Source organism: Schistocerca nitens, unplaced genomic scaffold (assembly GCF_023898315.1).
Source record: "Schistocerca nitens isolate TAMUIC-IGC-003100 unplaced genomic scaffold, iqSchNite1.1 HiC_scaffold_334, whole genome shotgun sequence".
Lineage (NCBI taxonomy): Eukaryota > Metazoa > Arthropoda > Insecta > Orthoptera > Acrididae > Schistocerca > Schistocerca nitens.
Window position 1 is genome coordinate 16,566 of NW_026045868.1, and position 24,968 is coordinate 41,533.

A 24,968-nucleotide genomic window follows, 5' to 3' on the forward strand; every position below is an offset into this window, starting at 1 on the left:
TGTTGTATATGTGAAACTTATCAATGACGATTGCTGTGACCGGCTGATTCGGACGTCGGGAGGCTCTTATAAGTTCCTTCACTCCGACGGCAATGTAGGGACAGTCCTTGTGGAACCAGCGGGCATTGGAATCAGAACGGTACGTGTCTTTGAATTACCATTTGAGGTGACTGCCCACCAAGTAACTTCGGCCCTGCAACAGTATGGGACGGTCCTCGCCCATACGGAGGAGAAGTGGTTGAGCTTTGAGACTTACCCTGTTCTTAATGGCGTACGTCAAGTGAGAATCGACCTTCAGAAGCATATCCCCTCCTATGTATACGTTTGTGGCTGCAGAGCGATCGTCATGTATGATGGACAACCTCGTACATGCTCTGGTTGTGGAAAGGAAGGTCACGTTCGATCGGAGTGTTTACAACGACGTATTGCACAATTGCCGGTGGGCGCGAACCTCGATCCGCAGCGGTCCCAAGCTTGGCCACTTACGTATGTCGCGGCTGCGCGAGGTGCTGTGGTGCCATTCCCCACTGTTCCCGATCCTCCCGCTGCATCACAGGAGTCGCCCATGCAGCAGGATGCCCCGGTGGTCGACCAGTCTTTGCGGCCGGCGTCAGACGCCCCCAGTCCGGATGTCTCCGAGCGTGTGGAACCTCCGCGGACGGAAGTGATGGACGTGGTATCTGACGTGACGCCCGAGACGGGAGCGGACTCCGAAACACCTAGTGTGGGACAGTCTCAACCTTCAGACGTTGAGGAATCCCATAATTCACGGCACCAACAAAAGAAGCGCAAGAAACAACGTATCGCGCCCCCAGATGCCGGCGAAGCAGCTCGCCCATATCGTGAAAAAGCAACACGGATTGCACAAACGCAGCGCGGCACTACGGCGACGAGTTCTGCAACAGACCAGGCCCCTACGCAGCGAGTGGCAAGCCCCATAGGTCACTGTGGCGTTGACGCCTGCAGTGTGACCCCCATGGATGTGAGTACGACGCGACCCCTTGAACCATGTGATGAGCTGGATCGAAAACTTCCGAACATGCACCGCACCGCCCCTGTGCATGATGAAGTAAATTGGGCTGACGATGTTGAGTTAGACGCTCAGGATGTTGGAACGACGGACCAACCACTGGCCGTGGACGACACCCATGGTACCATGGGTAACGCATTACGACCAGGTTCCAGTGAGCCGGTCGACGGCTCGGAGGAAGGACAGCGAACCTAAAAGCTGACGGTGTCGCAGAGTTGTGCCCAATGAACCCTCAACAGGCGTATCGCATAGCGACAATCAACATTAATAAAATCAGCAGTGCTCGTAAACTGCAGCTTCTCAGTGACATGTTACGAGCGGCGGAAGTCGATATCGCCCTGTTACAGGAGGTCAGGGAGTCGGATCTCCAGTCCTTGCGCACATATACCGCTCATGTCCATCCTGGTACCGCGCACGAACTGGGCACCGCCATCTTAACCAAAGAGGGTCTCGAAGTTACGGACGTTGCGTTTCTACCTTCGGCGAGAGGTACAGCGCTTACGCTCGCTGGCGTCCGCGTTATCAATGTCTACGCTCCATCTGGCTCAAGCAATAGAGGCGCCCGTTCGGAATTCTATAGGACTGACATAATGCCCCTGTTCGCGGGCAGGTACGATCACGTCGTTTTCGGCGGTGACTTCAACTGCGTGCTGTCACCCCGCGACCAGACGCCGAACTACAACACATGCCCGGAGCTCTCTGCCGTTATACGTGACATGGCCTTGCAGGACACATGGACCTGCCTCCATGGAGACGCGCCGGGGTTCACGTACTTTACGGCAACGTCAGCGAGCCGCCTGGACCGCATATATACGTCGCGCGAGCTTCGTCTCCGTCTTCAGCAGTCGGAACTCTGGCCGACGATCTTTTCAGATCATTTGGCGTATATCTGCACCATCACTCTGGCGCGCCAGTCAACCTATCGCGGTAGAGGATTGTGGAAATTGAATGTCGCTGTTCTGCAGGAACGTGATTGCCGTGTACAAGTCACCGACACCTGGACGAAATGCTTACGTCGCACACACGCCTATCCGTCGGTGCTCCTCTGGTGGATACATTGCGCCAAACCGGCCTTGAGGAGGACACTAATGAACTACTCCCGCGATAGGATGCAATGGTACAATACCACGGTGGAATTTTACTTTAGTGTCCTCCGTGACATGTACAACCGTCCCGCACAACGACCGGTTAGTCTTGTAGAAATCAACCGCGTCAAAGCCAAACTGTTGCATCTCATGCGCCACAAGATGGATGGCACCGTCATTCGAGCACGACTGGGATATGAGGTCGCGCACGAACGACCCTCATTGCACCACGTGGTAGGGGAAAAGCGGCAGTATACACGGAAACTCATCACGGCACTTCGGACGGTGGACGGCCAGCGGTTAACCACACAGGTCGAGATTAAAAAAGGGTTCGTGGATTATTATGCCAGTCTGTACTCGCAGAAGGCACCAGATCGAGAGGCCCTTAATGACATACTCACGGCACTGCCGCGCCGACTCGATCGCGCCACTGTCGATGCACTGCAGGAAGATGTGACGGAAGAGGAAGTGGCGACGGCTTTGGCAAAGGGTCGCAAGAATAAATCGCCTGGACCCGATGGACTGCCTATAGAATTCTACAGAGAATTTCAAAGTATCTTAACGCCGATGTTGCGACAGTTGTGCCAGGAGCTACTCACTCCTGAAGTGGCAGTCCCTCGCGAATTTACGCAGGGAATCATCATTCCAGTCCCGAAGACATCGTCCGGATACTCTGTGCATCAGTTCCGGCCGATAACACTGCTTAACAGTGATTACAAACTCTTTGCACGACTCCTGGCCCTTCGCTTCCGGTCGGCCCTTACACAGTTAACGGGAAAAGACCAGACTGGAGTCGGTGACAATCGCGCTATTCATATGGCGTTGTGTGATTACCGTGATCTGATAGCCATTGCAGATGCGTGTAGAATGCAAGGTGCCATGCTTGCGGTCGACTTAGAAAAAGCCTTTGATGCAGTCGGCCATGACTTTCTCCGCGAAACAATGACGGCGATGTGGTTTCCACAACGGCTCATTGCGTCTGTCTTGCGGCTTCTACATGGATCAGAGTCAATGGTCTTAGTAAACGGACTTTTGGCAGGACCCGTACAGATACACTGCTCTGTCAGACAGGGGTGTCCTCTCTCCATGAGCTTATTTGCCCTCGCGATTGAGCCGCTGTTGGTTCAACTCCACACAACGCTACGGGGCGTCTTTGTGCGAGATGATAAATTTGTGTACCGGGCTTACGCGGATGATGTCGTCATCGTCGTACGTTCGAACGCAGAGGTTGACATGGCAATAGACCTGATTGAGAGATATGGCAAAGCGGCTGGTGCACAGCTCAACAGGCGGAAATCGGGAATTATGCACATTGGACGCGGGTTACCCGCGCAACCAGAAACCCGCATTAAGGTGCTTACAGAGATGAAATGTTTGGGAGTAACGTACACTCAGAATATGCGCCGCACGATCGCTCTCAACTACAAACGCCTCTTGCACAATATCCGCGCCAGTATCCGACTACACACCTTACGGTCCCTCGATGCGCTGCAAAAGGTAGACTTCGTAAACACCTACCTGGTGTCGAAGATTATATATATAGCGCGAATATTTCCCATGCCGCGGGCGACAGCGGACAGACTCCAGGCAGTCTTCGGCCATTACGTGAACCAAGGACATCTCTTTAAAGTAAGTAACGCGACGCTCACTCTCCCGCTGACAGCTGGCGGCCTCGGACTCATCAATGTATACGTCAAGGCCTTGGCTTTGTTCGTACGACTGACGCTATGGCATTGGAAACGCGACCATAACCGTCTGATCTCCTTCCTCCTGACGGAAATCGTGCCACCCAACCTGGACCCGCCGATTGATATTCACCACATCCCACCAGCCTTGTGCCACTGCCGTACTTTTCTGCTCGACTACAGTTACCTGCGGAAGATGCTGCGTATTGACGACCTGCCCGCAGTCCGGAGTGTGTACGGCACCCTCATGTTGCGACAGCGACGGAATGTGGTTGAAAGCAAGTATCCCCGGTACGACTGGACTGCGGTCTGGTGCAATATCCACCCCCCTAACTTACCGACGGCGGCGCGGGCCACGTGGTACTTTTACGTGAATCGTAAATACCCAACGCAGTCACGTCTGCACCAGATTCATCTCGCGGCATCGCCGCTGTGCCCGACGTGCCAACTGCAAGATACGGACCTCCACCGGCTCGTTTGTGGGGCTGCAAAGGAAGTGTGGCAACTGCTTTGTCGCCTATTGGCCTTCATCCAACGCACGGCGCCGCACGCCATTTCAATGATGTCCCTACTCTGCCCTGATGATAACCCGTACCCACGAACGAAGAGACACGCAGTACATTGGTTAATGGGGGTAACTGTGTACTACCTATTTAGCACGTCGGATCATGACGTTGGCGAGTACAGATCATTCTTGGAGAACCAACACGCTATACTGAAGCGAACACAGACATACCGGAAACATTATGCCAATTTTCTTATTAAGGTGTTTGAAGACTTTCTGGTGAACCGTTGACGATAGGCATGAGCAGTTAGTCTATCTATCGCTGTATGGAGATGGTGGTATCTACACATGTAACAATTGTGTAAGGATACAACAAGACTCCATGCATCCTTAATAAAAAAAATAAAAAAAAAAAAAAAAAAAAAGAGAAAGAAAAAAGAACCTCTCCGAATTCACCGGTTATAAATTTGCATCGAGAAGACGGCCTAGCGTCCGGAAAGTCGGAAAGTCTACCCCCCCCCCCCCCGTCCACAGGACATACGTTCCGGAACGGAACCATATGATTTTGGCCCAGGAGGGGCATCTTCATTTTGATGTTAAAAAACAAAAAAAAAAATACAAAAAAAACTAAAATGAAATAAAATAAAAAAAAAGTGGTTAACAAAAAGTGGCAAATAAAAAAAAAAGGAAAAAAAAAAGTGGTTAAGGCACAAAAAAAATGTCGTAGAGCATTCGACAAAAAAAAAAAATGGATAAGGCATAAAAAAAAAAAAAAAGTCGGTAGAGCATGAAACTCTTAATCTCAGGGTCGTGGGTTCGAGCCCAAAAAAAAAAAAAAAAAAAAAAAAAAAAAAAAAAGTCGTAGAGCATTCGACTGTAAAAAAAAAAAAAAAAAAAAAAAAAAAAAAAAAAAAAAAAAAAAAAGTGGTTAAGGCGTCTGACTTGAAATCAGATTCCCTCTGGGAGCGCAGGTTCGAGTCCTGCCGACTGCGAAAATTTTCTCGCTCACAGAAGATGGACGTTCAGCTGCATCCTAGCGGTTGCGTCACTACTAAACACGTGGGTCGCCAGCAATGTGCAGTGTTCTTGGCTACAGGGTGCAGCGCTAAAGTCGCGCCCAGAAGCCACAGCTCATCTCCTCGTCTCGCAGCCGTCCACCAGGTGTCAGTGCAAGTGTCGCCTCTCTGGGCAGTGCAGATGTGTCCATTTTAGCTTGCAGACGATGACGTGCAGCAATTTATGAGCTAGCGCAAGTCAAATGTTTTACCGTGTGTATCTGCTAGATACTGCCTCTCACACGGTGGAGAGGCTCACTCCTTCTTGTGTCTCGTTCTCTGCACACGAGTTGCACGTGGCATCGATATAGCACCGGTTTTCTAGCGTCAGCGAAGTCAATATTACATGAATCGAGTCGACGTGTTTGCTTGTTACGATGATTGAAGCAGAAGAAATGTGTGTGGTGCTTCACTGCATCTGCTGCTCGCCTTTCAGCGTCCCTGTGTCTTATCAGACGAAGACGACTGTGAAATTGGCGACGAGGCAGAGGTTAACGAAGACGTACAAAACAGAGACGTTCCACGTCAGCCGAAATAGCTCAGTTGGGAGAGCGTTAGACTGAAGATCTAAAGGTCCCTGGTTCGATCCCGGGTTTCGGCATGCATTCGTTTTGAAGCTGACGCCAATGGAATTGCTCTGAGTTTGTGATAATGTAACTACCGCCGAGAACAAAAGTGACTCCCTCCTGTAGCTGTTCTGGTTGTCTAGTGCATGCCATAAGAGGAACACAGTAGGCAACTGCCTGGGAAGCAAGAAAATAAAAAAAAAAAAATGTCCTACCGACTGCGTTCCCTTTTTTGTGTCAGGACGTGAAGAACGTCTCCAACGGAACTGTGAAATGAGCGAAAGCGTGGGAAACATTGCATTCAAAATGCTTGTGAATTTTCGAGTTGCCCAGTGAGTGTCAACAAAACACGTAAATCCTCTGCTCCAACGCATGAGACGTAACGACTGCTGCAATTTGTTTTTGCGTCGTGTGTCAGTATTCTTTGATAGTCTGTTACGAGCTTAGCACGATAAGTTTGTAGACAGCATCCAGGCGACGTTTTATTAGTTGCAGCGATTGCACAACAGTAAAGGACATGAGCCAATGTATAGTTGTGCATCGTGGAAGGTTTGCTAACGTCCTGTGAGCCCGGGTAGCTCAGCCGGTAGAGCATTAGGCTTTTAACCTAAGGGTCCAGGGTTCAAATCCCTGTCTGGGCGGAAATTTTAATGCTTTGGTAGTGATTCGTCTAGTAGCGGCGGAAACACTACGGAAGAGAATGTAACTACGCCGTTTCCTGCCACCACAGTGCTTTAAACGGTGGCAGTTGCATGTGACGGGAGAGGATTGCGCTCCGCGCAGTCGTGGCCGAGTGGTTAAGGCGTCTGACTCGAAATCAGATTCCCTCTGGGAGCGTAGGTTCGAGTCCTACCGGCTGCGTGCGATTTTGCGTAAAGAAGAGCAAATATTTTCACACGCATGAACGCGGGTGCAAGCCAATGACGCCACTCTCAACAAGACGAAAATTTAAGAATACAGAGTTCCGCGACGGCCGCTGCTTCCTGTGGTTACCGGTTCACCACGCACTGACGCTGGGACTGCAGAAAGCCGTCGCAGGCCCACGAGTGCGCTCCCGTCATTTTCTCGCGCCGACGCCGAGTTTGTGAGTACACACATGTGCTTGGAAGTTTTGGACAGAGCGAACATTCATTTCTTTTTAAGAATCGTAATTCAGTCATTCGAGTGCGGCAAAAGCAATGGTGCAGCGTTTCTTTTCTTAAGATCTCGCAGCTACTTGCAAGTATGTCCACCGCTTAAGACGACAGAAAACTAGCGTCAGCGGTGCGTCAGTGGGAAGTCGGTGAAGTCGCCATTGGAGCCATAAGCCAGTAATTACGACATGTGAATCACTCGCTCATCACGCAGCTGTACGATAGCTCAGTCGGTAGAGCGTTAGGTTTTCAACCAAAGGGTGTTGGGTCCAAGCCTCTGCCTGGGCGAAAATTAATACACTTTCGTAACGGCTAATGTGCTGGCCATGGAAACACTAGAGAAAAGAGTGAGGCCAAGCCGCTTTCTGCCATCGGATTGCTTCTCAAGGTGGCACTTTCACTTGTCGGAAGACGCTTTTGCCACCGGCAGTCGTGGCCGAGTGGTTAAGGCGTCTGACTTGAAATCAGATTCCCTCTGGGAGCGCAGGTTCGAGTCCTGCCGACTGCGAAAATTTTCTCGCTCACAGAAGATGGACGTTCAGCTGCATCCTAGCGGTTGCGTCACTACTAAACACGTGGGTCGCCAGCAATGTGCAGTGTTCTTGGCTACAGGGTGCAGCGCTAAAGTCGCGCCCAGAAGCCACAGCTCATCTCCTCGTCTCGCAGCCGTCCACCAGGTGTCAGTGCAAGTGTCGCCTCTCTGGGCAGTGCAGATGTGTCCATTTTAGCTTGCAGACGATGACGTGCAGCAATTTATGAGCTAGCGCAAGTCAAATGTTTTACCGTGTGTATCTGCTAGATACTGCCTCTCACACGGTGGAGAGGCTCACTCCTTCTTGTGTCTCGTTCTCTGCACACGAGTTGCACGTGGCATCGATATAGCACCGGTTTTCTAGCGTCAGCGAAGTCAATATTACATGAATCGAGTCGACGTGTTTGCTTGTTACGATGATTGAAGCAGAAGAAATGTGTGTGGTGCTTCACTGCATCTGCTGCTCGCCTTTCAGCGTCCCTGTGTCTTATCAGACGAAGACGACTGTGAAATTGGCGACGAGGCAGAGGTTAACGAAGACGTACAAAACAGAGACGTTCCACGTCAGCCGAAATAGCTCAGTTGGGAGAGCGTTAGACTGAAGATCTAAAGGTCCCTGGTTCGATCCCGGGTTTCGGCATGCATTCGTTTTGAAGCTGACGCCAATGGAATTGCTCTGAGTTTGTGATAATGTAACTACCGCCGAGAACAAAAGTGACTCCCTCCTGTAGCTGTTCTGGTTGTCTAGTGCATGCCATAAGAGGAACACAGTAGGCAACTGCCTGGGAAGCAAGAAAATAAAAAAAAAAAAATGTCCTACCGACTGCGTTCCCTTTTTTGTGTCAGGACGTGAAGAACGTCTCCAACGGAACTGTGAAATGAGCGAAAGCGTGGGAAACATTGCATTCAAAATGCTTGTGAATTTTCGAGTTGCCCAGTGAGTGTCAACAAAACACGTAAATCCTCTGCTCCAACGCATGAGACGTAACGACTGCTGCAATTTGTTTTTGCGTCGTGTGTCAGTATTCTTTGATAGTCTGTTACGAGCTTAGCACGATAAGTTTGTAGACAGCATCCAGGCGACGTTTTATTAGTTGCAGCGATTGCACAACAGTAAAGGACATGAGCCAATGTATAGTTGTGCATCGTGGAAGGTTTGCTAACGTCCTGTGAGCCCGGGTAGCTCAGCCGGTAGAGCATTAGGCTTTTAACCTAAGGGTCCAGGGTTCAAATCCCTGTCTGGGCGGAAATTTTAATGCTTTGGTAGTGATTCGTCTAGTAGCGGCGGAAACACTACGGAAGAGAATGTAACTACGCCGTTTCCTGCCACCACAGTGCTTTAAACGGTGGCAGTTGCATGTGACGGGAGAGGATTGCGCTCCGCGCAGTCGTGGCCGAGTGGTTAAGGCGTCTGACTCGAAATCAGATTCCCTCTGGGAGCGTAGGTTCGAGTCCTACCGGCTGCGTGCGATTTTGCGTAAAGAAGAGCAAATATTTTCACACGCATGAACGCGGGTGCAAGCCAATGACGCCACTCTCAACAAGACGAAAATTTAAGAATACAGAGTTCCGCGACGGCCGCTGCTTCCTGTGGTTACCGGTTCACCACGCACTGACGCTGGGACTGCAGAAAGCCGTCGCAGGCCCACGAGTGCGCTCCCGTCATTTTCTCGCGCCGACGCCGAGTTTGTGAGTACACACATGTGCTTGGAAGTTTTGGACAGAGCGAACATTCATTTCTTTTTAAGAATCGTAATTCAGTCATTCGAGTGCGGCAAAAGCAATGGTGCAGCGTTTCTTTTCTTAAGATCTCGCAGCTACTTGCAAGTATGTCCACCGCTTAAGACGACAGAAAACTAGCGTCAGCGGTGCGTCAGTGGGAAGTCGGTGAAGTCGCCATTGGAGCCATAAGCCAGTAATTACGACATGTGAATCACTCGCTCATCACGCAGCTGTACGATAGCTCAGTCGGTAGAGCGTTAGGTTTTCAACCAAAGGGTGTTGGGTCCAAGCCTCTGCCTGGGCGAAAATTAATACACTTTCGTAACGGCTAATGTGCTGGCCATGGAAACACTAGAGAAAAGAGTGAGGCCAAGCCGCTTTCTGCCATCGGATTGCTTCTCAAGGTGGCACTTTCACTTGTCGGAAGACGCTTTTGCCACCGGCAGTCGTGGCCGAGTGGTTAAGGCGTCTGACTTGAAATCAGATTCCCTCTGGGAGCGCAGGTTCGAGTCCTGCCGACTGCGAAAATTTTCTCGCTCACAGAAGATGGACGTTCAGCTGCATCCTAGCGGTTGCGTCACTACTAAACACGTGGGTCGCCAGCAATGTGCAGTGTTCTTGGCTACAGGGTGCAGCGCTAAAGTCGCGCCCAGAAGCCACAGCTCATCTCCTCGTCTCGCAGCCGTCCACCAGGTGTCAGTGCAAGTGTCGCCTCTCTGGGCAGTGCAGATGTGTCCATTTTAGCTTGCAGACGATGACGTGCAGCAATTTATGAGCTAGCGCAAGTCAAATGTTTTACCGTGTGTATCTGCTAGATACTGCCTCTCACACGGTGGAGAGGCTCACTCCTTCTTGTGTCTCGTTCTCTGCACACGAGTTGCACGTGGCATCGATATAGCACCGGTTTTCTAGCGTCAGCGAAGTCAATATTACATGAATCGAGTCGACGTGTTTGCTTGTTACGATGATTGAAGCAGAAGAAATGTGTGTGGTGCTTCACTGCATCTGCTGCTCGCCTTTCAGCGTCCCTGTGTCTTATCAGACGAAGACGACTGTGAAATTGGCGACGAGGCAGAGGTTAACGAAGACGTACAAAACAGAGACGTTCCACGTCAGCCGAAATAGCTCAGTTGGGAGAGCGTTAGACTGAAGATCTAAAGGTCCCTGGTTCGATCCCGGGTTTCGGCATGCATTCGTTTTGAAGCTGACGCCAATGGAATTGCTCTGAGTTTGTGATAATGTAACTACCGCCGAGAACAAAAGTGACTCCCTCCTGTAGCTGTTCTGGTTGTCTAGTGCATGCCATAAGAGGAACACAGTAGGCAACTGCCTGGGAAGCAAGAAAATAAAAAAAAAAATGTCCTACCGACTGCGTTCCCTTTTTTGTGTCAGGACGTGAAGAACGTCTCCAACGGAACTGTGAAATGAGCGAAAGCGTGGGAAACATTGCATTCAAAATGCTTGTGAATTTTCGAGTTGCCCAGTGAGTGTCAACAAAACACGTAAATCCTCTGCTCCAACGCATGAGACGTAACGACTGCTGCAATTTGTTTTTGCGTCGTGTGTCAGTATTCTTTGATAGTCTGTTACGAGCTTAGCACGATAAGTTTGTAGACAGCATCCAGGCGACGTTTTATTAGTTGCAGCGATTGCACAACAGTAAAGGACATGAGCCAATGTATAGTTGTGCATCGTGGAAGGTTTGCTAACGTCCTGTGAGCCCGGGTAGCTCAGCCGGTAGAGCATTAGGCTTTTAACCTAAGGGTCCAGGGTTCAAATCCCTGTCTGGGCGGAAATTTTAATGCTTTGGTAGTGATTCGTCTAGTAGCGGCGGAAACACTACGGAAGAGAATGTAACTACGCCGTTTCCTGCCACCACAGTGCTTTAAACGGTGGCAGTTGCATGTGACGGGAGAGGATTGCGCTCCGCGCAGTCGTGGCCGAGTGGTTAAGGCGTCTGACTCGAAATCAGATTCCCTCTGGGAGCGTAGGTTCGAGTCCTACCGGCTGCGTGCGATTTTGCGTAAAGAAGAGCAAATATTTTCACACGCATGAACGCGGGTGCAAGCCAATGACGCCACTCTCAACAAGACGAAAATTTAAGAATACAGAGTTCCGCGACGGCCGCTGCTTCCTGTGGTTACCGGTTCACCACGCACTGACGCTGGGACTGCAGAAAGCCGTCGCAGGCCCACGAGTGCGCTCCCGTCATTTTCTCGCGCCGACGCCGAGTTTGTGAGTACACACATGTGCTTGGAAGTTTTGGACAGAGCGAACATTCATTTCTTTTTAAGAATCGTAATTCAGTCATTCGAGTGCGGCAAAAGCAATGGTGCAGCGTTTCTTTTCTTAAGATCTCGCAGCTACTTGCAAGTATGTCCACCGCTTAAGACGACAGAAAACTAGCGTCAGCGGTGCGTCAGTGGGAAGTCGGTGAAGTCGCCATTGGAGCCATAAGCCAGTAATTACGACATGTGAATCACTCGCTCATCACGCAGCTGTACGATAGCTCAGTCGGTAGAGCGTTAGGTTTTCAACCAAAGGGTGTTGGGTCCAAGCCTCTGCCTGGGCGAAAATTAATACACTTTCGTAACGGCTAATGTGCTGGCCATGGAAACACTAGAGAAAAGAGTGAGGCCAAGCCGCTTTCTGCCATCGGATTGCTTCTCAAGGTGGCACTTTCACTTGTCGGAAGACGCTTTTGCCACCGGCAGTCGTGGCCGAGTGGTTAAGGCGTCTGACTTGAAATCAGATTCCCTCTGGGAGCGCAGGTTCGAGTCCTGCCGACTGCGAAAATTTTCTCGCTCACAGAAGATGGACGTTCAGCTGCATCCTAGCGGTTGCGTCACTACTAAACACGTGGGTCGCCAGCAATGTGCAGTGTTCTTGGCTACAGGGTGCAGCGCTAAAGTCGCGCCCAGAAGCCACAGCTCATCTCCTCGTCTCGCAGCCGTCCACCAGGTGTCAGTGCAAGCGTCGCCTCTCTGGGCAGTGCAGATGTGTCCATTTTAGCTTGCAGACGATGACGTGCAGCAATTTATGAGCTAGCGCAAGTCAAATGTTTTACCGTGTGTATCTGCTAGATACTGCCTCTCACACGGTGGAGAGGCTCACTCCTTCTTGTGTCTCGTTCTCTGCACACGAGTTGCACGTGGCATCGATATAGCACCGGTTTTCTAGCGTCAGCGAAGTCAATATTACATGAATCGAGTCGACGTGTTTGCTTGTTACGATGATTGAAGCAGAAGAAATGTGTGTGGTGCTTCACTGCATCTGCTGCTCGCCTTTCAGCGTCCCTGTGTCTTATCAGACGAAGACGACTGTGAAATTGGCGACGAGGCAGAGGTTAACGAAGACGTACAAAACAGAGACGTTCCACGTCAGCCGAAATAGCTCAGTTGGGAGAGCGTTAGACTGAAGATCTAAAGGTCCCTGGTTCGATCCCGGGTTTCGGCATGCATTCGTTTTGAAGCTGACGCCAATGGAATTGCTCTGAGTTTGTGATAATGTAACTACCGCCGAGAACAAAAGTGACTCCCTCCTGTAGCTGTTCTGGTTGTCTAGTGCATGCCATAAGAGGAACACAGTAGGCAACTGCCTGGGAAGCAAGAAAATAAAAAAAAAAAAATGTCCTACCGACTGCGTTCCCTTTTTTGTGTCAGGACGTGAAGAACGTCTCCAACGGAACTGTGAAATGAGCGAAAGCGTGGGAAACATTGCATTCAAAATGCTTGTGAATTTTCGAGTTGCCCAGTGAGTGTCAACAAAACACGTAAATCCTCTGCTCCAACGCATGAGACGTAACGACTGCTGCAATTTGTTTTTGCGTCGTGTGTCAGTATTCTTTGATAGTCTGTTACGAGCTTAGCACGATAAGTTTGTAGACAGCATCCAGGCGACGTTTTATTAGTTGCAGCGATTGCACAACAGTAAAGGACATGAGCCAATGTATAGTTGTGCATCGTGGAAGGTTTGCTAACGTCCTGTGAGCCCGGGTAGCTCAGCCGGTAGAGCATTAGGCTTTTAACCTAAGGGTCCAGGGTTCAAATCCCTGTCTGGGCGGAAATTTTAATGCTTTGGTAGTGATTCGTCTAGTAGCGGCGGAAACACTACGGAAGAGAATGTAACTACGCCGTTTCCTGCCACCACAGTGCTTTAAACGGTGGCAGTTGCATGTGACGGGAGAGGATTGCGCTCCGCGCAGTCGTGGCCGAGTGGTTAAGGCGTCTGACTCGAAATCAGATTCCCTCTGGGAGCGTAGGTTCGAGTCCTACCGGCTGCGTGCGATTTTGCGTAAAGAAGAGCAAATATTTTCACACGCATGAACGCGGGTGCAAGCCAATGACGCCACTCTCAACAAGACGAAAATTTAAGAATACAGAGTTCCGCGACGGCCGCTGCTTCCTGTGGTTACCGGTTCACCACGCACTGACGCTGGGACTGCAGAAAGCCGTCGCAGGCCCACGAGTGCGCTCCCGTCATTTTCTCGCGCCGACGCCGAGTTTGTGAGTACACACATGTGCTTGGAAGTTTTGGACAGAGCGAACATTCATTTCTTTTTAAGAATCGTAATTCAGTCATTCGAGTGCGGCAAAAGCAATGGTGCAGCGTTTCTTTTCTTAAGATCTCGCAGCTACTTGCAAGTATGTCCACCGCTTAAGACGACAGAAAACTAGCGTCAGCGGTGCGTCAGTGGGAAGTCGGTGAAGTCGCCATTGGAGCCATAAGCCAGTAATTACGACATGTGAATCACTCGCTCATCACGCAGCTGTACGATAGCTCAGTCGGTAGAGCGTTAGGTTTTCAACCAAAGGGTGTTGGGTCCAAGCCTCTGCCTGGGCGAAAATTAATACACTTTCGTAACGGCTAATGTGCTGGCCATGGAAACACTAGAGAAAAGAGTGAGGCCAAGCCGCTTTCTGCCATCGGATTGCTTCTCAAGGTGGCACTTTCACTTGTCGGAAGACGCTTTTGCCACCGGCAGTCGTGGCCGAGTGGTTAAGGCGTCTGACTTGAAATCAGATTCCCTCTGGGAGCGCAGGTTCGAGTCCTGCCGACTGCGAAAATTTTCTCGCTCACAGAAGATGGACGTTCAGCTGCATCCTAGCGGTTGCGTCACTACTAAACACGTGGGTCGCCAGCAATGTGCAGTGTTCTTGGCTACAGGGTGCAGCGCTAAAGTCGCGCCCAGAAGCCACAGCTCATCTCCTCGTCTCGCAGCCGTCCACCAGGTGTCAGTGCAAGTGTCGCCTCTCTGGGCAGTGCAGATGTGTCCATTTTAGCTTGCAGACGATGACGTGCAGCAATTTATGAGCTAGCGCAAGTCAAATGTTTTACCGTGTGTATCTGCTAGATACTGCCTCTCACACGGTGGAGAGGCTCACTCCTTCTTGTGTCTCGTTCTCTGCACACGAGTTGCACGTGGCATCGATATAGCACCGGTTTTCTAGCGTCAGCGAAGTCAATATTACATGAATCGAGTCGACGTGTTTGCTTGTTACGATGATTGAAGCAGAAGAAATGTGTGTGGTGCTTCACTGCATCTGCTGCTCGCCTTTCAGCGTCCCTGTGTCTTATCAGACGAAGACGACTGTGAAATTGGCGACGAGGCAGAGGTTAACGAAGACGTACAAAACAGAGACGTTCCACGTCAGCCGAAATAGCTCAGTTGGGAGAGCGTTAGACTGAAGATATAAAGGTCCCTGGTTCGATCCCGGGTTTCGGCATGCATTCGTTTTGAAGCTGACGCCAATGGAATTGCTCTGAGTTTGTGATAATGTAACTACCGCCGAGAACAAAAGTGACTCCCTCCTGTAGCTGTTCTGGTTGTCTAGTGCATGCCATAAGAGGAACACAGTAGGCAACTGCCTGGGAAGCAAGAAAATAAAAAAAAAAAATGTCCTACCGACTGCGTTCCCTTTTTTGTGTCAGGACGTGAAGAACGTCTCCAACGGAACTGTGAAATGAGCGAAAGCGTGGGAAACATTGCATTCAAAATGCTTGTGAATTTTCGAGTTGCCCAGTGAGTGTCAACAAAACACGTAAATCCTCTGCTCCAACGCATGAGACGTAACGACTGCTGCAATTTGTTTTTGCGTCGTGTGTCAGTATTCTTTGATAGTCTGTTACGAGCTTAGCACGATAAGTTTGTAGACAGCATCCAGGCGACGTTTTATTAGTTGCAGCGATTGCACAACAGTAAAGGACATGAGCCAATGTATAGTTGTGCATCGTGGAAGGTTTGCTAACGTCCTGTGAGCCCGGGTAGCTCAGCCGGTAGAGCATTAGGATTTTAACCTAAGGGTCCAGGGTTCAAATCCCTGTCTGGGCGGAAATTTTAATGCTTTGGTAGTGATTCGTCTAGTAGCGGCGGAAACACTACGGAAGAGAATGTAACTACGCCGTTTCCTGCCACCACAGTGCTTTAAACGGTGGCAGTTGCATGTGACGGGAGAGGATTGCGCTCCGCGCAGTCGTGGCCGAGTGGTTAAGGCGTCTGACTCGAAATCAGATTCCCTCTGGGAGCGTAGGTTCGAGTCCTACCGGCTGCGTGCGATTTTGCGTAAAGAAGAGCAAATATTTTCACACGCATGAACGCGGGTGCAAGCCAATGACGCCACTCTCAACAAGACGAAAATTTAAGAATACAGAGTTCCGCGACGGCCGCTGCTTCCTGTGGTTACCGGTTCACCACGCACTGACGCTGGGACTGCAGAAAGCCGTCGCAGGCCCACGAGTGCGCTCCCGTCATTTTCTCGCGCCGACGCCGAGTTTGTGAGTACACACATGTGCTTGGAAGTTTTGGACAGAGCGAACATTCATTTCTTTTTAAGAATCGTAATTCAGTCATTCGAGTGCGGCAAAAGCAATGGTGCAGCGTTTCTTTTCTTAAGATCTCGCAGCTACTTGCAAGTATGTCCACCGCTTAAGACGACAGAAAACTAGCGTCAGCGGTGCGTCAGTGGGAAGTCGGTGAAGTCGCCATTGGAGCCATAAGCCAGTAATTACGACATGTGAATCACTCGCTCATCACGCAGCTGTACGATAGCTCAGTCGGTAGAGCGTTAGGTTTTCAACCAAAGGGTGTTGGGTCCAAGCCTCTGCCTGGGCGAAAATTAATACACTTTCGTAACGGCTAATGTGCTGGCCATGGAAACACTAGAGAAAAGAGTGAGGCCAAGCCGCTTTCTGCCATCGGATTGCTTCTCAAGGTGGCACTTTCACTTGTCGGAAGACGCTTTTGCCACCGGCAGTCGTGGCCGAGTGGTTAAGGCGTCTGACTTGAAATCAGATTCCCTCTGGGAGCGCAGGTTCGAGTCCTGCCGACTGCGAAAATTTTCTCGCTCACAGAAGATGGACGTTCAGCTGCATCCTAGCGGTTGCGTCACTACTAAACACGTGGGTCGCCAGCAATGTGCAGTGTTCTTGGCTACAGGGTGCAGCGCTAAAGTCGCGCCCAGAAGCCACAGCTCATCTCCTCGTCTCGCAGCCGTCCACCAGGTGTCAGTGCAAGCGTCGCCTCTCTGGGCAGTGCAGATGTGTCCATTTTAGCTTGCAGACGATGACGTGCAGCAATTTATGAGCTAGCGCAAGTCAAATGTTTTACCGTGTGTATCTGCTAGATACTGCCTCTCACACGGTGGAGAGGCTCACTCCTTCTTGTGTCTCGTTCTCTGCACACGAGTTGCACGTGGCATCGATATAGCACCGGTTTTCTAGCGTCAGCGAAGTCAATATTACATGAATCGAGTCGACGTGTTTGCTTGTTACGATGATTGAAGCAGAAGAAATGTGTGTGGTGCTTCACTGCATCTGCTGCTCGCCTTTCAGCGTCCCTGTGTCTTATCAGACGAAGACGACTGTGAAATTGGCGACGAGGCAGAGGTTAACGAAGACGTACAAAACAGAGACGTTCCACGTCAGCCGAAATAGCTCAGTTGGGAGAGCGTTAGACTGAAGATCTAAAGGTCCCTGGTTCGATCCCGGGTTTCGGCATGCATTCGTTTTGAAGCTGACGCCAATGGAATTGCTCTGAGTTTGTGATAATGTAACTACCGCCGAGAACAAAAGTGACTCCCTCCTGTAGCTGTTCTGGTTGTCTAGTGCATGCCATAAGAGGAACACAGTAGGCAACTGCCTGGGAAGCAAGAAAATAAAAAAAAAAAAATGTCCTACCGACTGCGTTCCCTTTTTTGTGTCAGGACGTGAAGAACGTCTCCAACGGAACTGTGAAATGAGCGAAAGCGTGGGAAACATTGCATTCAAAATGCTTGTGAATTTTCGAGTTGCCCAGTGAGTGTCAACAAAACACGTAAATCCTCTGCTCCAACGCATGAGACGTAACGACTGCTGCAATTTGTTTTTGCGTCGTGTGTCAGTATTCTTTGATAGTCTGTTACGAGCTTAGCACGATAAGTTTGTAGACAGCATCCAGGCGACGTTTTATTAGTTGCAGCGATTGCACAACAGTAAAGGACATGAGCCAATGTATAGTTGTGCATCGTGGAAGGTTTGCTAACGTCCTGTGAGCCCGGGTAGCTCAGCCGGTAGAGCATTAGGCTTTTAACCTAAGGGTCCAGGGTTCAAATCCCTGTCTGGGCGGAAATTTTAATGCTTTGGTAGTGATTCGTCTAGTAGCGGCGGAAACACTACGGAAGAGAATGTAACTACGCCGTTTCCTGCCACCACAGTGCTTTAAACGGTGGCAGTTGCATGTGACGGGAGAGGATTGCGCTCCGCGCAGTCGTGGCCGAGTGGTTAAGGCGTCTGACTCGAAATCAGATTCCCTCTGGGAGCGTAGGTTCGAGTCCTACCGGCTGCGTGCGATTTTGCGTAAAGAAGAGCAAATATTTTCACACGCATGAACGCGGGTGCAAGCCAATGACGCCACTCTCAACAAGACGAAAATTTAAGAATACAGAGTTCCGCGACGGCCGCTGCTTCCTGTGGTTACCGGTTCACCACGCACTGACGCTGGGACTGCAGAAAGCCGTCGCAGGCCCACGAGTGCGCTCCCGTCATTTTCTCGCGCCGACGCCGAGTTTGTGAGTACACACATGTGCTTGGAAGTTTTGGACAGAGCGAACATTCATTTCTTTTTAAGAATCGTAATTCAGTCATTCGAGTGCGGCAAAAGCAATGGTGCAGCGTTTCTTTTCTTAAGATCTCGCAGCTACTTGCAAGTATGTCCACCGCTTAAGACGACAGAAAACTAGCGTCAGCGGTGCGTCAGTGGGAAGTCGGTGAAGTCGCCATTGGAGCCATAAGCCAGTAATTACGACATGTGAATCACTCGCTCATCACGCAGCTGTACGATAGCTCAGTCGGTAGAGCGTTAGGTTTTCAACCAAAGGGTGTTGGGTCCAAGCCTCTGCCTGGGCGAAAATTAATACACTTTCGTAACGGCTAATGTGCTGGCCATGGAAACACTAGAGAAAAGAGTGAGGCCAAGCCGCTTTCTGCCATCGGATTGCTTCTCAAGGTGGCACTTTCACTTGTCGGAAGACGCTTTTGCCACCGGCAGTCGTGGCCGAGTGGTTAAGGCGTCTGACTTGAAATCAGATTCCCTCTGGGAGCGCAGGTTCGAGTCCTGCCGACTGCGAAAATTTTCTCGCTCACAGAAGATGGACGTTCAGCTGCATCCTAGCGGTTGCGTCACTACTAAACACGTGGGTCGCCAGCAATGTGCAGTGTTCTTGGCTACAGGGTGCAGCGCTAAAGTCGCGCCCAGAAGCCACAGCTCATCTCCTCGTCTCGCAGCCGTCCACCAGGTGTCAGTGCAAGTGTCGCCTCTCTGGGCAGTGCAGATGTGTCCATTTTAGCTTGCAGACGATGACGTGCAGCAATTTATGAGCTAGCGCAAGTCAAATGTTTTACCGTGTGTATCTGCTAGATACTGCCTCTCACACGGTGGAGAGGCTCACTCCTTCTTGTGTCTCGTTCTCTGCACACGAGTTGCACGTGGCATCGATATAGCACCGGTTTTCTAGCGTCAGCGAAGTCAATATTACATGAATCGAGTCGACGTGTTTGCTTGTTACGATGATTGAAGCAGAAGAAATGTGTGTGGTGCTTCACTGCATCTGCTGCTCGCCTTTCAGCGTCCCTGTGTCTTATCAGACGAAGACGACTGTGAAATTGGCGACGAGGCAGAGGTTAACGAAGACGTACAAAACAGAGACGTTCCACGTCAGCCGAAATAGCTCAGTTGGGAGAGCGTTAGACTGAAGATATAAAGGTCCCTGGTTCGATCCCGGGTTTCGGCATGCATTCGTTTTGAAGCTGACGCCAATGGAATTGCTCTGAGTTTGTGATAATGTAACTACCGCCGAGAACAAAAGTGACTCCCTCCTGTAGCTGTTCTGGTTGTCTAGTGCATGCCATAAGAGGAACACAGTAGGCAACTGCCTGGGAAGCAAGAAAATAAAAAAAAAAAAATGTCCTACCGACTGCGTTCCCTTTTTTGTGTCAGGACGTGAAGAACGTCTCCAACGGAACTGTGAAATGAGCGAAAGCGTGGGAAACATTGCATTCAAAATGCTTGTGAATTTTCGAGTTGCCCAGTGAGTGTCAACAAAACACGTAAATCCTCTGCTCCAACGCATGAGACGTAACGACTGCTGCAATTTGTTTTTGCGTCGTGTGTCAGTATTCTTTGATAGTCTGTTACGAGCTTAGCACGATAAGTTTGTAGACAGCATCCAGGCGACGTTTTATTAGTTGCAGCGATTGCACAACAGTAAAGGACATGAGCCAATGTATAGTTGTGCATCGTGGAAGGTTTGCTAACGTCCTGTGAGCCCGGGTAGCTCAGCCGGTAGAGCATTAGGCTTTTAACCTAAGGGTCCAGGGTTCAAATCCCTGTCTGGGCGGAAATTTTAATGCTTTGGTAGTGATTCGTCTAGTAGCGGCGGAAACACTACGGAAGAGAATGTAACTACGCCGTTTCCTGCCACCACAGTGCTTTAAACGGTGGCAGTTGCATGTGACGGGAGAGGATTGCGCTCCGCGCAGTCGTGGCCGAGTGGTTAAGGCGTCTGACTCGAAATCAGATTCCCTCTGGGAGCGTAGGTTCGAGTCCTACCGGCTGCGTGCGATTTTGCGTAAAGAAGAGCAAATATTTTCACACGCATGAACGCGGGTGCAAGCCAATGACGCCACTCTCAACAAGACGAAAATTTAAGAATACAGAGTTCCGCGACGGCCGCTGCTTCCTGTGGTTACCGGTTCACCACGCACTGACGCTGGGACTGCAGAAAGCCGTCGCAGGCCCACGAGTGCGCTCCCGTCATTTTCTCGCGCCGACGCCGAGTTTGTGAGTACACACATGTGCTTGGAAGTTTTGGACAGAGCGAACATTCATTTCTTTTTAAGAATCGTAATTCAGTCATTCGAGTGCGGCAAAAGCAATGGTGCAGCGTTTCTTTTCTTAAGATCTCGCAGCTACTTGCAAGTATGTCCACCGCTTAAGACGACAGAAAACTAGCGTCAGCGGTGCGTCAGTGGGAAGTCGGTGAAGTCGCCATTGGAGCCATAAGCCAGTAATTACGACATGTGAATCACTCGCTCATCACGCAGCTGTACGATAGCTCAGTCGGTAGAGCGTTAGGTTTTCAACCAAAGGGTGTTGGGTCCAAGCCTCTGCCTGGGCGAAAATTAATACACTTTCGTAACGGCTAATGTGCTGGCCATGGAAACACTAGAGAAAAGAGTGAGGCCAAGCCGCTTTCTGCCATCGGATTGCTTCTCAAGGTGGCACTTTCACTTGTCGGAAGACGCTTTTGCCACCGGCAGTCGTGGCCGAGTGGTTAAGGCGTCTGACTTGAAATCAGATTCCCTCTGGGAGCGCAGGTTCGAGTCCTGCCGACTGCGAAAATTTTCTCGCTCACAGAAGATGGACGTTCAGCTGCATCCTAGCGGTTGCGTCACTACTAAACACGTGGGTCGCCAGCAATGTGCAGTGTTCTTGGCTACAGGGTGCAGCGCTAAAGTCGCGCCCAGAAGCCACAGCTCATCTCCTCGTCTCGCAGCCGTCCACCAGGTGTCAGTGCAAGTGTCGCCTCTCTGGGCAGTGCAGATGTGTCCATTTTAGCTTGCAGACGATGACGTGCAGCAATTTATGAGCTAGCGCAAGTCAAATGTTTTACCGTGTGTATCTGCTAGATACTGCCTCTCACACGGTGGAGAGGCTCACTCCTTCTTGTGTCTCGTTCTCTGCACACGAGTTGCACGTGGCATCGATATAGCACCGGTTTTCTAGCGTCAGCGAAGTCAATATTACATGAATCGAGTCGACGTGTTTGCTTGTTACGATGATTGAAGCAGAAGAAATGTGTGTGGTGCTTCACTGCATCTGCTGCTCGCCTTTCAGCGTCCCTGTGTCTTATCAGACGAAGACGACTGTGAAATTGGCGACGAGGCAGAGGTTAACGAAGACGTACAAAACAGAGACGTTCCACGTCAGCCGAAATAGCTCAGTTGGGAGAGCGTTAGACTGAAGATCTAAAGGTCCCTGGTTCGATCCCGGGTTTCGGCATGCATTCGTTTTGAAGCTGACGCCAATGGAATTGCTCTGAGTTTGTGATAATGTAACTACCGCCGAGAACAAAAGTGACTCCCTCCTGTAGCTGTTCTGGTTGTCTAGTGCATGCCATAAGAGGAACACAGTAGGCAACTGCCTGGGAAGCAAGAAAATAAAAAAAAAAAAATGTCCTACCGACTGCGTTCCCTTTTTTGTGTCAGGACGTGAAGAACGTCTCCAACGGAACTGTGAAATGAGCGAAAGCGTGGGAAACATTGCATTCAAAATGCTTGTGAATTTTCGAGTTGCCCAGTGAGTGTCAACAAAACACGTAAATCCTCTGCTCCAACGCATGAGACGTAACGACTGCTGCAATTTGTTTTTGCGTCGTGTGTCAGTATTCTTTGATAGTCTGTTACGAGCTTAGCACGATAAGTTTGTAGACAGCATCCAGGCGACGTTTTATTAGTTGCAGCGATTGCACAACAGTAAAGGACATGAGCCAATGTATAGTTGTGCATCGTGGAAGGTTTGCTAACGTCCTGTGAGCCCGGGTAGCTCAGCCGGTAGAGCATTAGGCTTTTAACCTAAGGGTCCAGGGTTCAAATCCCTGTCTGGGCGGAAATTTTAATGCTTTGGTAGTGATTCGTCTAGTAGCGGCGGAAACACTACGGAAGAGAATGTAACTACGCCGTTTCCTGCCACCACAGTGCTTTAAACGGTGGCAGTTGCATGTGACGGGAGAGGATTGCGCTCCGCGCAGTCGTGGCCGAGTGGTTAAGGCGTCTGACTCGAAATCAGATTCCCTCTGGGAGCGTAGGTTCGAGTCCTACCGGCTGCGTGCGATTTTGCGTAAAGAAGAGCAAATATTTTCACACGCATGAACGCGGGTGCAAGCCAATGACGCCACTCTCAACAAGACGAAAATTTAAGAATACAGAGTTCCGCGACGGCCGCTGCTTCCTGTGGTTACCGGTTCACCACGCACTGACGCTGGGACTGCAGAAAGCCGTCGCAGGCCCACGAGTGCGCTCCCGTCATTTTCTCGCGCCGACGCCGAGTTTGTGAGTACACACATGTGCTTGGAAGTTTTGGACAGAGCGAACATTCATTTCTTTTTAAGAATCGTAATTCAGTCATTCGAGTGCGGCAAAAGCAATGGTGCAGCGTTTCTTTTCTTAAGATCTCGCAGCTACTTGCAAGTATGTCCACCGCTTAAGACGACAGAAAACTAGCGTCAGCGGTGCGTCAGTGGGAAGTCGGTGAAGTCGCCATTGGAGCCATAAGCCAGTAATTACGACATGTGAATCACTCGCTCATCACGCAGCTGTACGATAGCTCAGTCGGTAGAGCGTTAGGTTTTCAACCAAAGGGTGTTGGGTCCAAGCCTCTGCCTGGGCGAAAATTAATACACTTTCGTAACGGCTAATGTGCTGGCCATGGAAACACTAGAGAAAAGAGTGAGGCCAAGCCGCTTTCTGCCATCGGATTGCTTCTCAAGGTGGCACTTTCACTTGTCGGAAGACGCTTTTGCCACCGGCAGTCGTGGCCGAGTGGTTAAGGCGTCTGACTTGAAATCAGATTCCCTCTGGGAGCGCAGGTTCGAGTCCTGCCGACTGCGAAAATTTTCTCGCTCACAGAAGATGGACGTTCAGCTGCATCCTAGCGGTTGCGTCACTACTAAACACGTGGGTCGCCAGCAATGTGCAGTGTTCTTGGCTACAGGGTGCAGCGCTAAAGTCGCGCCCAGAAGCCACAGCTCATCTCCTCGTCTCGCAGCCGTCCACCAGGTGTCAGTGCAAGTGTCGCCTCTCTGGGCAGTGCAGATGTGTCCATTTTAGCTTGCAGACGATGACGTGCAGCAATTTATGAGCTAGCGCAAGTCAAATGTTTTACCGTGTGTATCTGCTAGATACTGCCTCTCACACGGTGGAGAGGCTCACTCCTTCTTGTGTCTCGTTCTCTGCACACGAGTTGCACGTGGCATCGATATAGCACCGGTTTTCTAGCGTCAGCGAAGTCAATATTACATGAATCGAGTCGACGTGTTTGCTTGTTACGATGATTGAAGCAGAAGAAATGTGTGTGGTGCTTCACTGCATCTGCTGCTCGCCTTTCAGCGTCCCTGTGTCTTATCAGACGAAGACGACTGTGAAATTGGCGACGAGGCAGAGGTTAACGAAGACGTACAAAACAGAGACGTTCCACGTCAGCCGAAATAGCTCAGTTGGGAGAGCGTTAGACTGAAGATCTAAAGGTCCCTGGTTCGATCCCGGGTTTCGGCATGCATTCGTTTTGAAGCTGACGCCAATGGAATTGCTCTGAGTTTGTGATAATGTAACTACCGCCGAGAACAAAAGTGACTCCCTCCTGTAGCTGTTCTGGTTGTCTAGTGCATGCCATAAGAGGAACACAGTAGGCAACTGCCTGGGAAGCAAGAAAATAAAAAAAAAAAATGTCCTACCGACTGCGTTCCCTTTTTTGTGTCAGGACGTGAAGAACGTCTCCAACGGAACTGTGAAATGAGCGAAAGCGTGGGAAACATTGCATTCAAAATGCTTGTGAATTTTCGAGTTGCCCAGTGAGTGTCAACAAAACACGTAAATCCTCTGCTCCAACGCATGAGACGTAACGACTGCTGCAATTTGTTTTTGCGTCGTGTGTCAGTATTCTTTGATAGTCTGTTACGAGCTTAGCACGATAAGTTTGTAGACAGCATCCAGGCGACGTTTTATTAGTTGCAGCGATTGCACAACAGTAAAGGACATGAGCCAATGTATAGTTGTGCATCGTGGAAGGTTTGCTAACGTCCTGTGAGCCCGGGTAGCTCAGCCGGTAGAGCATTAGGCTTTTAACCTAAGGGTCCAGGGTTCAAATCCCTGTCTGGGCGGAAATTTTAATGCTTTGGTAGTGATTCGTCTAGTAGCGGCGGAAACACTACGGAAGAGAATGTAACTACGCCGTTTCCTGCCACCACAGTGCTTTAAACGGTGGCAGTTGCATGTGACGGGAGAGGATTGCGCTCCGCGCAGTCGTGGCCGAGTGGTTAAGGCGTCTGACTCGAAATCAGATTCCCTCTGGGAGCGTAGGTTCGAGTCCTACCGGCTGCGTGCGATTTTGCGTAAAGAAGAGCAA

At 50.2% G+C, this 24,968-nt stretch overlaps 35 non-coding genes across 35 annotated transcripts; all 35 read left to right on the top strand.

Annotated features, from left to right (window-relative positions):
- Nucleotides 1-5,888: 5,888 nt before the first annotated feature.
- Trnaf-gaa (transfer RNA phenylalanine (anticodon GAA)) lies at nucleotides 5,889-5,961 on the top strand. The gene has a single exon. It is a non-coding gene; the product is annotated as a tRNA-Phe (tRNA).
- A 533-nt stretch (nucleotides 5,962-6,494) lies between these two features.
- On the top strand, nucleotides 6,495-6,567 carry Trnak-uuu (transfer RNA lysine (anticodon UUU)). Its single transcript has one exon. It is a non-coding gene; the product is annotated as a tRNA-Lys (tRNA).
- Nucleotides 6,568-6,705: 138 nt separating this feature from the next.
- Nucleotides 6,706-6,787, top strand: Trnas-cga (transfer RNA serine (anticodon CGA)). Its single transcript has one exon. It is a non-coding gene; the product is annotated as a tRNA-Ser (tRNA).
- Nucleotides 6,788-7,485: 698 nt separating this feature from the next.
- Nucleotides 7,486-7,567, top strand: Trnas-uga (transfer RNA serine (anticodon UGA)). Its single transcript has one exon. It is a non-coding gene; the product is annotated as a tRNA-Ser (tRNA).
- A 591-nt stretch (nucleotides 7,568-8,158) lies between these two features.
- Trnaf-gaa (transfer RNA phenylalanine (anticodon GAA)) lies at nucleotides 8,159-8,231 on the top strand. The gene has a single exon. It is a non-coding gene; the product is annotated as a tRNA-Phe (tRNA).
- Nucleotides 8,232-8,764: 533 nt separating this feature from the next.
- Trnak-uuu (transfer RNA lysine (anticodon UUU)) lies at nucleotides 8,765-8,837 on the top strand. Its single transcript has one exon. It is a non-coding gene; the product is annotated as a tRNA-Lys (tRNA).
- Nucleotides 8,838-8,975: 138 nt separating this feature from the next.
- Nucleotides 8,976-9,057, top strand: Trnas-cga (transfer RNA serine (anticodon CGA)). The gene has a single exon. It is a non-coding gene; the product is annotated as a tRNA-Ser (tRNA).
- Nucleotides 9,058-9,755: 698 nt separating this feature from the next.
- On the top strand, nucleotides 9,756-9,837 carry Trnas-uga (transfer RNA serine (anticodon UGA)). The gene has a single exon. It is a non-coding gene; the product is annotated as a tRNA-Ser (tRNA).
- Nucleotides 9,838-10,428: 591 nt separating this feature from the next.
- Nucleotides 10,429-10,501, top strand: Trnaf-gaa (transfer RNA phenylalanine (anticodon GAA)). The gene has a single exon. It is a non-coding gene; the product is annotated as a tRNA-Phe (tRNA).
- Nucleotides 10,502-11,032: 531 nt separating this feature from the next.
- Nucleotides 11,033-11,105, top strand: Trnak-uuu (transfer RNA lysine (anticodon UUU)). Its single transcript has one exon. It is a non-coding gene; the product is annotated as a tRNA-Lys (tRNA).
- Nucleotides 11,106-11,243: 138 nt separating this feature from the next.
- Nucleotides 11,244-11,325, top strand: Trnas-cga (transfer RNA serine (anticodon CGA)). Its single transcript has one exon. It is a non-coding gene; the product is annotated as a tRNA-Ser (tRNA).
- A 698-nt stretch (nucleotides 11,326-12,023) lies between these two features.
- Trnas-uga (transfer RNA serine (anticodon UGA)) lies at nucleotides 12,024-12,105 on the top strand. The gene has a single exon. It is a non-coding gene; the product is annotated as a tRNA-Ser (tRNA).
- Nucleotides 12,106-12,696: 591 nt separating this feature from the next.
- Nucleotides 12,697-12,769, top strand: Trnaf-gaa (transfer RNA phenylalanine (anticodon GAA)). The gene has a single exon. It is a non-coding gene; the product is annotated as a tRNA-Phe (tRNA).
- A 533-nt stretch (nucleotides 12,770-13,302) lies between these two features.
- On the top strand, nucleotides 13,303-13,375 carry Trnak-uuu (transfer RNA lysine (anticodon UUU)). Its single transcript has one exon. It is a non-coding gene; the product is annotated as a tRNA-Lys (tRNA).
- Nucleotides 13,376-13,513: 138 nt separating this feature from the next.
- On the top strand, nucleotides 13,514-13,595 carry Trnas-cga (transfer RNA serine (anticodon CGA)). Its single transcript has one exon. It is a non-coding gene; the product is annotated as a tRNA-Ser (tRNA).
- A 698-nt stretch (nucleotides 13,596-14,293) lies between these two features.
- On the top strand, nucleotides 14,294-14,375 carry Trnas-uga (transfer RNA serine (anticodon UGA)). The gene has a single exon. It is a non-coding gene; the product is annotated as a tRNA-Ser (tRNA).
- Nucleotides 14,376-14,966: 591 nt separating this feature from the next.
- Trnaf-gaa (transfer RNA phenylalanine (anticodon GAA)) lies at nucleotides 14,967-15,039 on the top strand. The gene has a single exon. It is a non-coding gene; the product is annotated as a tRNA-Phe (tRNA).
- A 532-nt stretch (nucleotides 15,040-15,571) lies between these two features.
- Nucleotides 15,572-15,644, top strand: Trnak-uuu (transfer RNA lysine (anticodon UUU)). The gene has a single exon. It is a non-coding gene; the product is annotated as a tRNA-Lys (tRNA).
- Nucleotides 15,645-15,782: 138 nt separating this feature from the next.
- Trnas-cga (transfer RNA serine (anticodon CGA)) lies at nucleotides 15,783-15,864 on the top strand. Its single transcript has one exon. It is a non-coding gene; the product is annotated as a tRNA-Ser (tRNA).
- A 698-nt stretch (nucleotides 15,865-16,562) lies between these two features.
- Trnas-uga (transfer RNA serine (anticodon UGA)) lies at nucleotides 16,563-16,644 on the top strand. Its single transcript has one exon. It is a non-coding gene; the product is annotated as a tRNA-Ser (tRNA).
- Nucleotides 16,645-17,235: 591 nt separating this feature from the next.
- On the top strand, nucleotides 17,236-17,308 carry Trnaf-gaa (transfer RNA phenylalanine (anticodon GAA)). Its single transcript has one exon. It is a non-coding gene; the product is annotated as a tRNA-Phe (tRNA).
- A 533-nt stretch (nucleotides 17,309-17,841) lies between these two features.
- On the top strand, nucleotides 17,842-17,914 carry Trnak-uuu (transfer RNA lysine (anticodon UUU)). Its single transcript has one exon. It is a non-coding gene; the product is annotated as a tRNA-Lys (tRNA).
- Nucleotides 17,915-18,052: 138 nt separating this feature from the next.
- Trnas-cga (transfer RNA serine (anticodon CGA)) lies at nucleotides 18,053-18,134 on the top strand. The gene has a single exon. It is a non-coding gene; the product is annotated as a tRNA-Ser (tRNA).
- A 698-nt stretch (nucleotides 18,135-18,832) lies between these two features.
- Trnas-uga (transfer RNA serine (anticodon UGA)) lies at nucleotides 18,833-18,914 on the top strand. Its single transcript has one exon. It is a non-coding gene; the product is annotated as a tRNA-Ser (tRNA).
- Nucleotides 18,915-19,505: 591 nt separating this feature from the next.
- Trnaf-gaa (transfer RNA phenylalanine (anticodon GAA)) lies at nucleotides 19,506-19,578 on the top strand. Its single transcript has one exon. It is a non-coding gene; the product is annotated as a tRNA-Phe (tRNA).
- A 533-nt stretch (nucleotides 19,579-20,111) lies between these two features.
- Nucleotides 20,112-20,184, top strand: Trnak-uuu (transfer RNA lysine (anticodon UUU)). Its single transcript has one exon. It is a non-coding gene; the product is annotated as a tRNA-Lys (tRNA).
- Nucleotides 20,185-20,322: 138 nt separating this feature from the next.
- Trnas-cga (transfer RNA serine (anticodon CGA)) lies at nucleotides 20,323-20,404 on the top strand. Its single transcript has one exon. It is a non-coding gene; the product is annotated as a tRNA-Ser (tRNA).
- A 698-nt stretch (nucleotides 20,405-21,102) lies between these two features.
- Nucleotides 21,103-21,184, top strand: Trnas-uga (transfer RNA serine (anticodon UGA)). Its single transcript has one exon. It is a non-coding gene; the product is annotated as a tRNA-Ser (tRNA).
- A 591-nt stretch (nucleotides 21,185-21,775) lies between these two features.
- Trnaf-gaa (transfer RNA phenylalanine (anticodon GAA)) lies at nucleotides 21,776-21,848 on the top strand. Its single transcript has one exon. It is a non-coding gene; the product is annotated as a tRNA-Phe (tRNA).
- Nucleotides 21,849-22,381: 533 nt separating this feature from the next.
- On the top strand, nucleotides 22,382-22,454 carry Trnak-uuu (transfer RNA lysine (anticodon UUU)). Its single transcript has one exon. It is a non-coding gene; the product is annotated as a tRNA-Lys (tRNA).
- A 138-nt stretch (nucleotides 22,455-22,592) lies between these two features.
- Trnas-cga (transfer RNA serine (anticodon CGA)) lies at nucleotides 22,593-22,674 on the top strand. Its single transcript has one exon. It is a non-coding gene; the product is annotated as a tRNA-Ser (tRNA).
- A 698-nt stretch (nucleotides 22,675-23,372) lies between these two features.
- Nucleotides 23,373-23,454, top strand: Trnas-uga (transfer RNA serine (anticodon UGA)). Its single transcript has one exon. It is a non-coding gene; the product is annotated as a tRNA-Ser (tRNA).
- Nucleotides 23,455-24,045: 591 nt separating this feature from the next.
- Trnaf-gaa (transfer RNA phenylalanine (anticodon GAA)) lies at nucleotides 24,046-24,118 on the top strand. The gene has a single exon. It is a non-coding gene; the product is annotated as a tRNA-Phe (tRNA).
- Nucleotides 24,119-24,650: 532 nt separating this feature from the next.
- Nucleotides 24,651-24,723, top strand: Trnak-uuu (transfer RNA lysine (anticodon UUU)). Its single transcript has one exon. It is a non-coding gene; the product is annotated as a tRNA-Lys (tRNA).
- A 138-nt stretch (nucleotides 24,724-24,861) lies between these two features.
- Nucleotides 24,862-24,943, top strand: Trnas-cga (transfer RNA serine (anticodon CGA)). Its single transcript has one exon. It is a non-coding gene; the product is annotated as a tRNA-Ser (tRNA).
- Nucleotides 24,944-24,968: the final 25 nt, after the last annotated feature.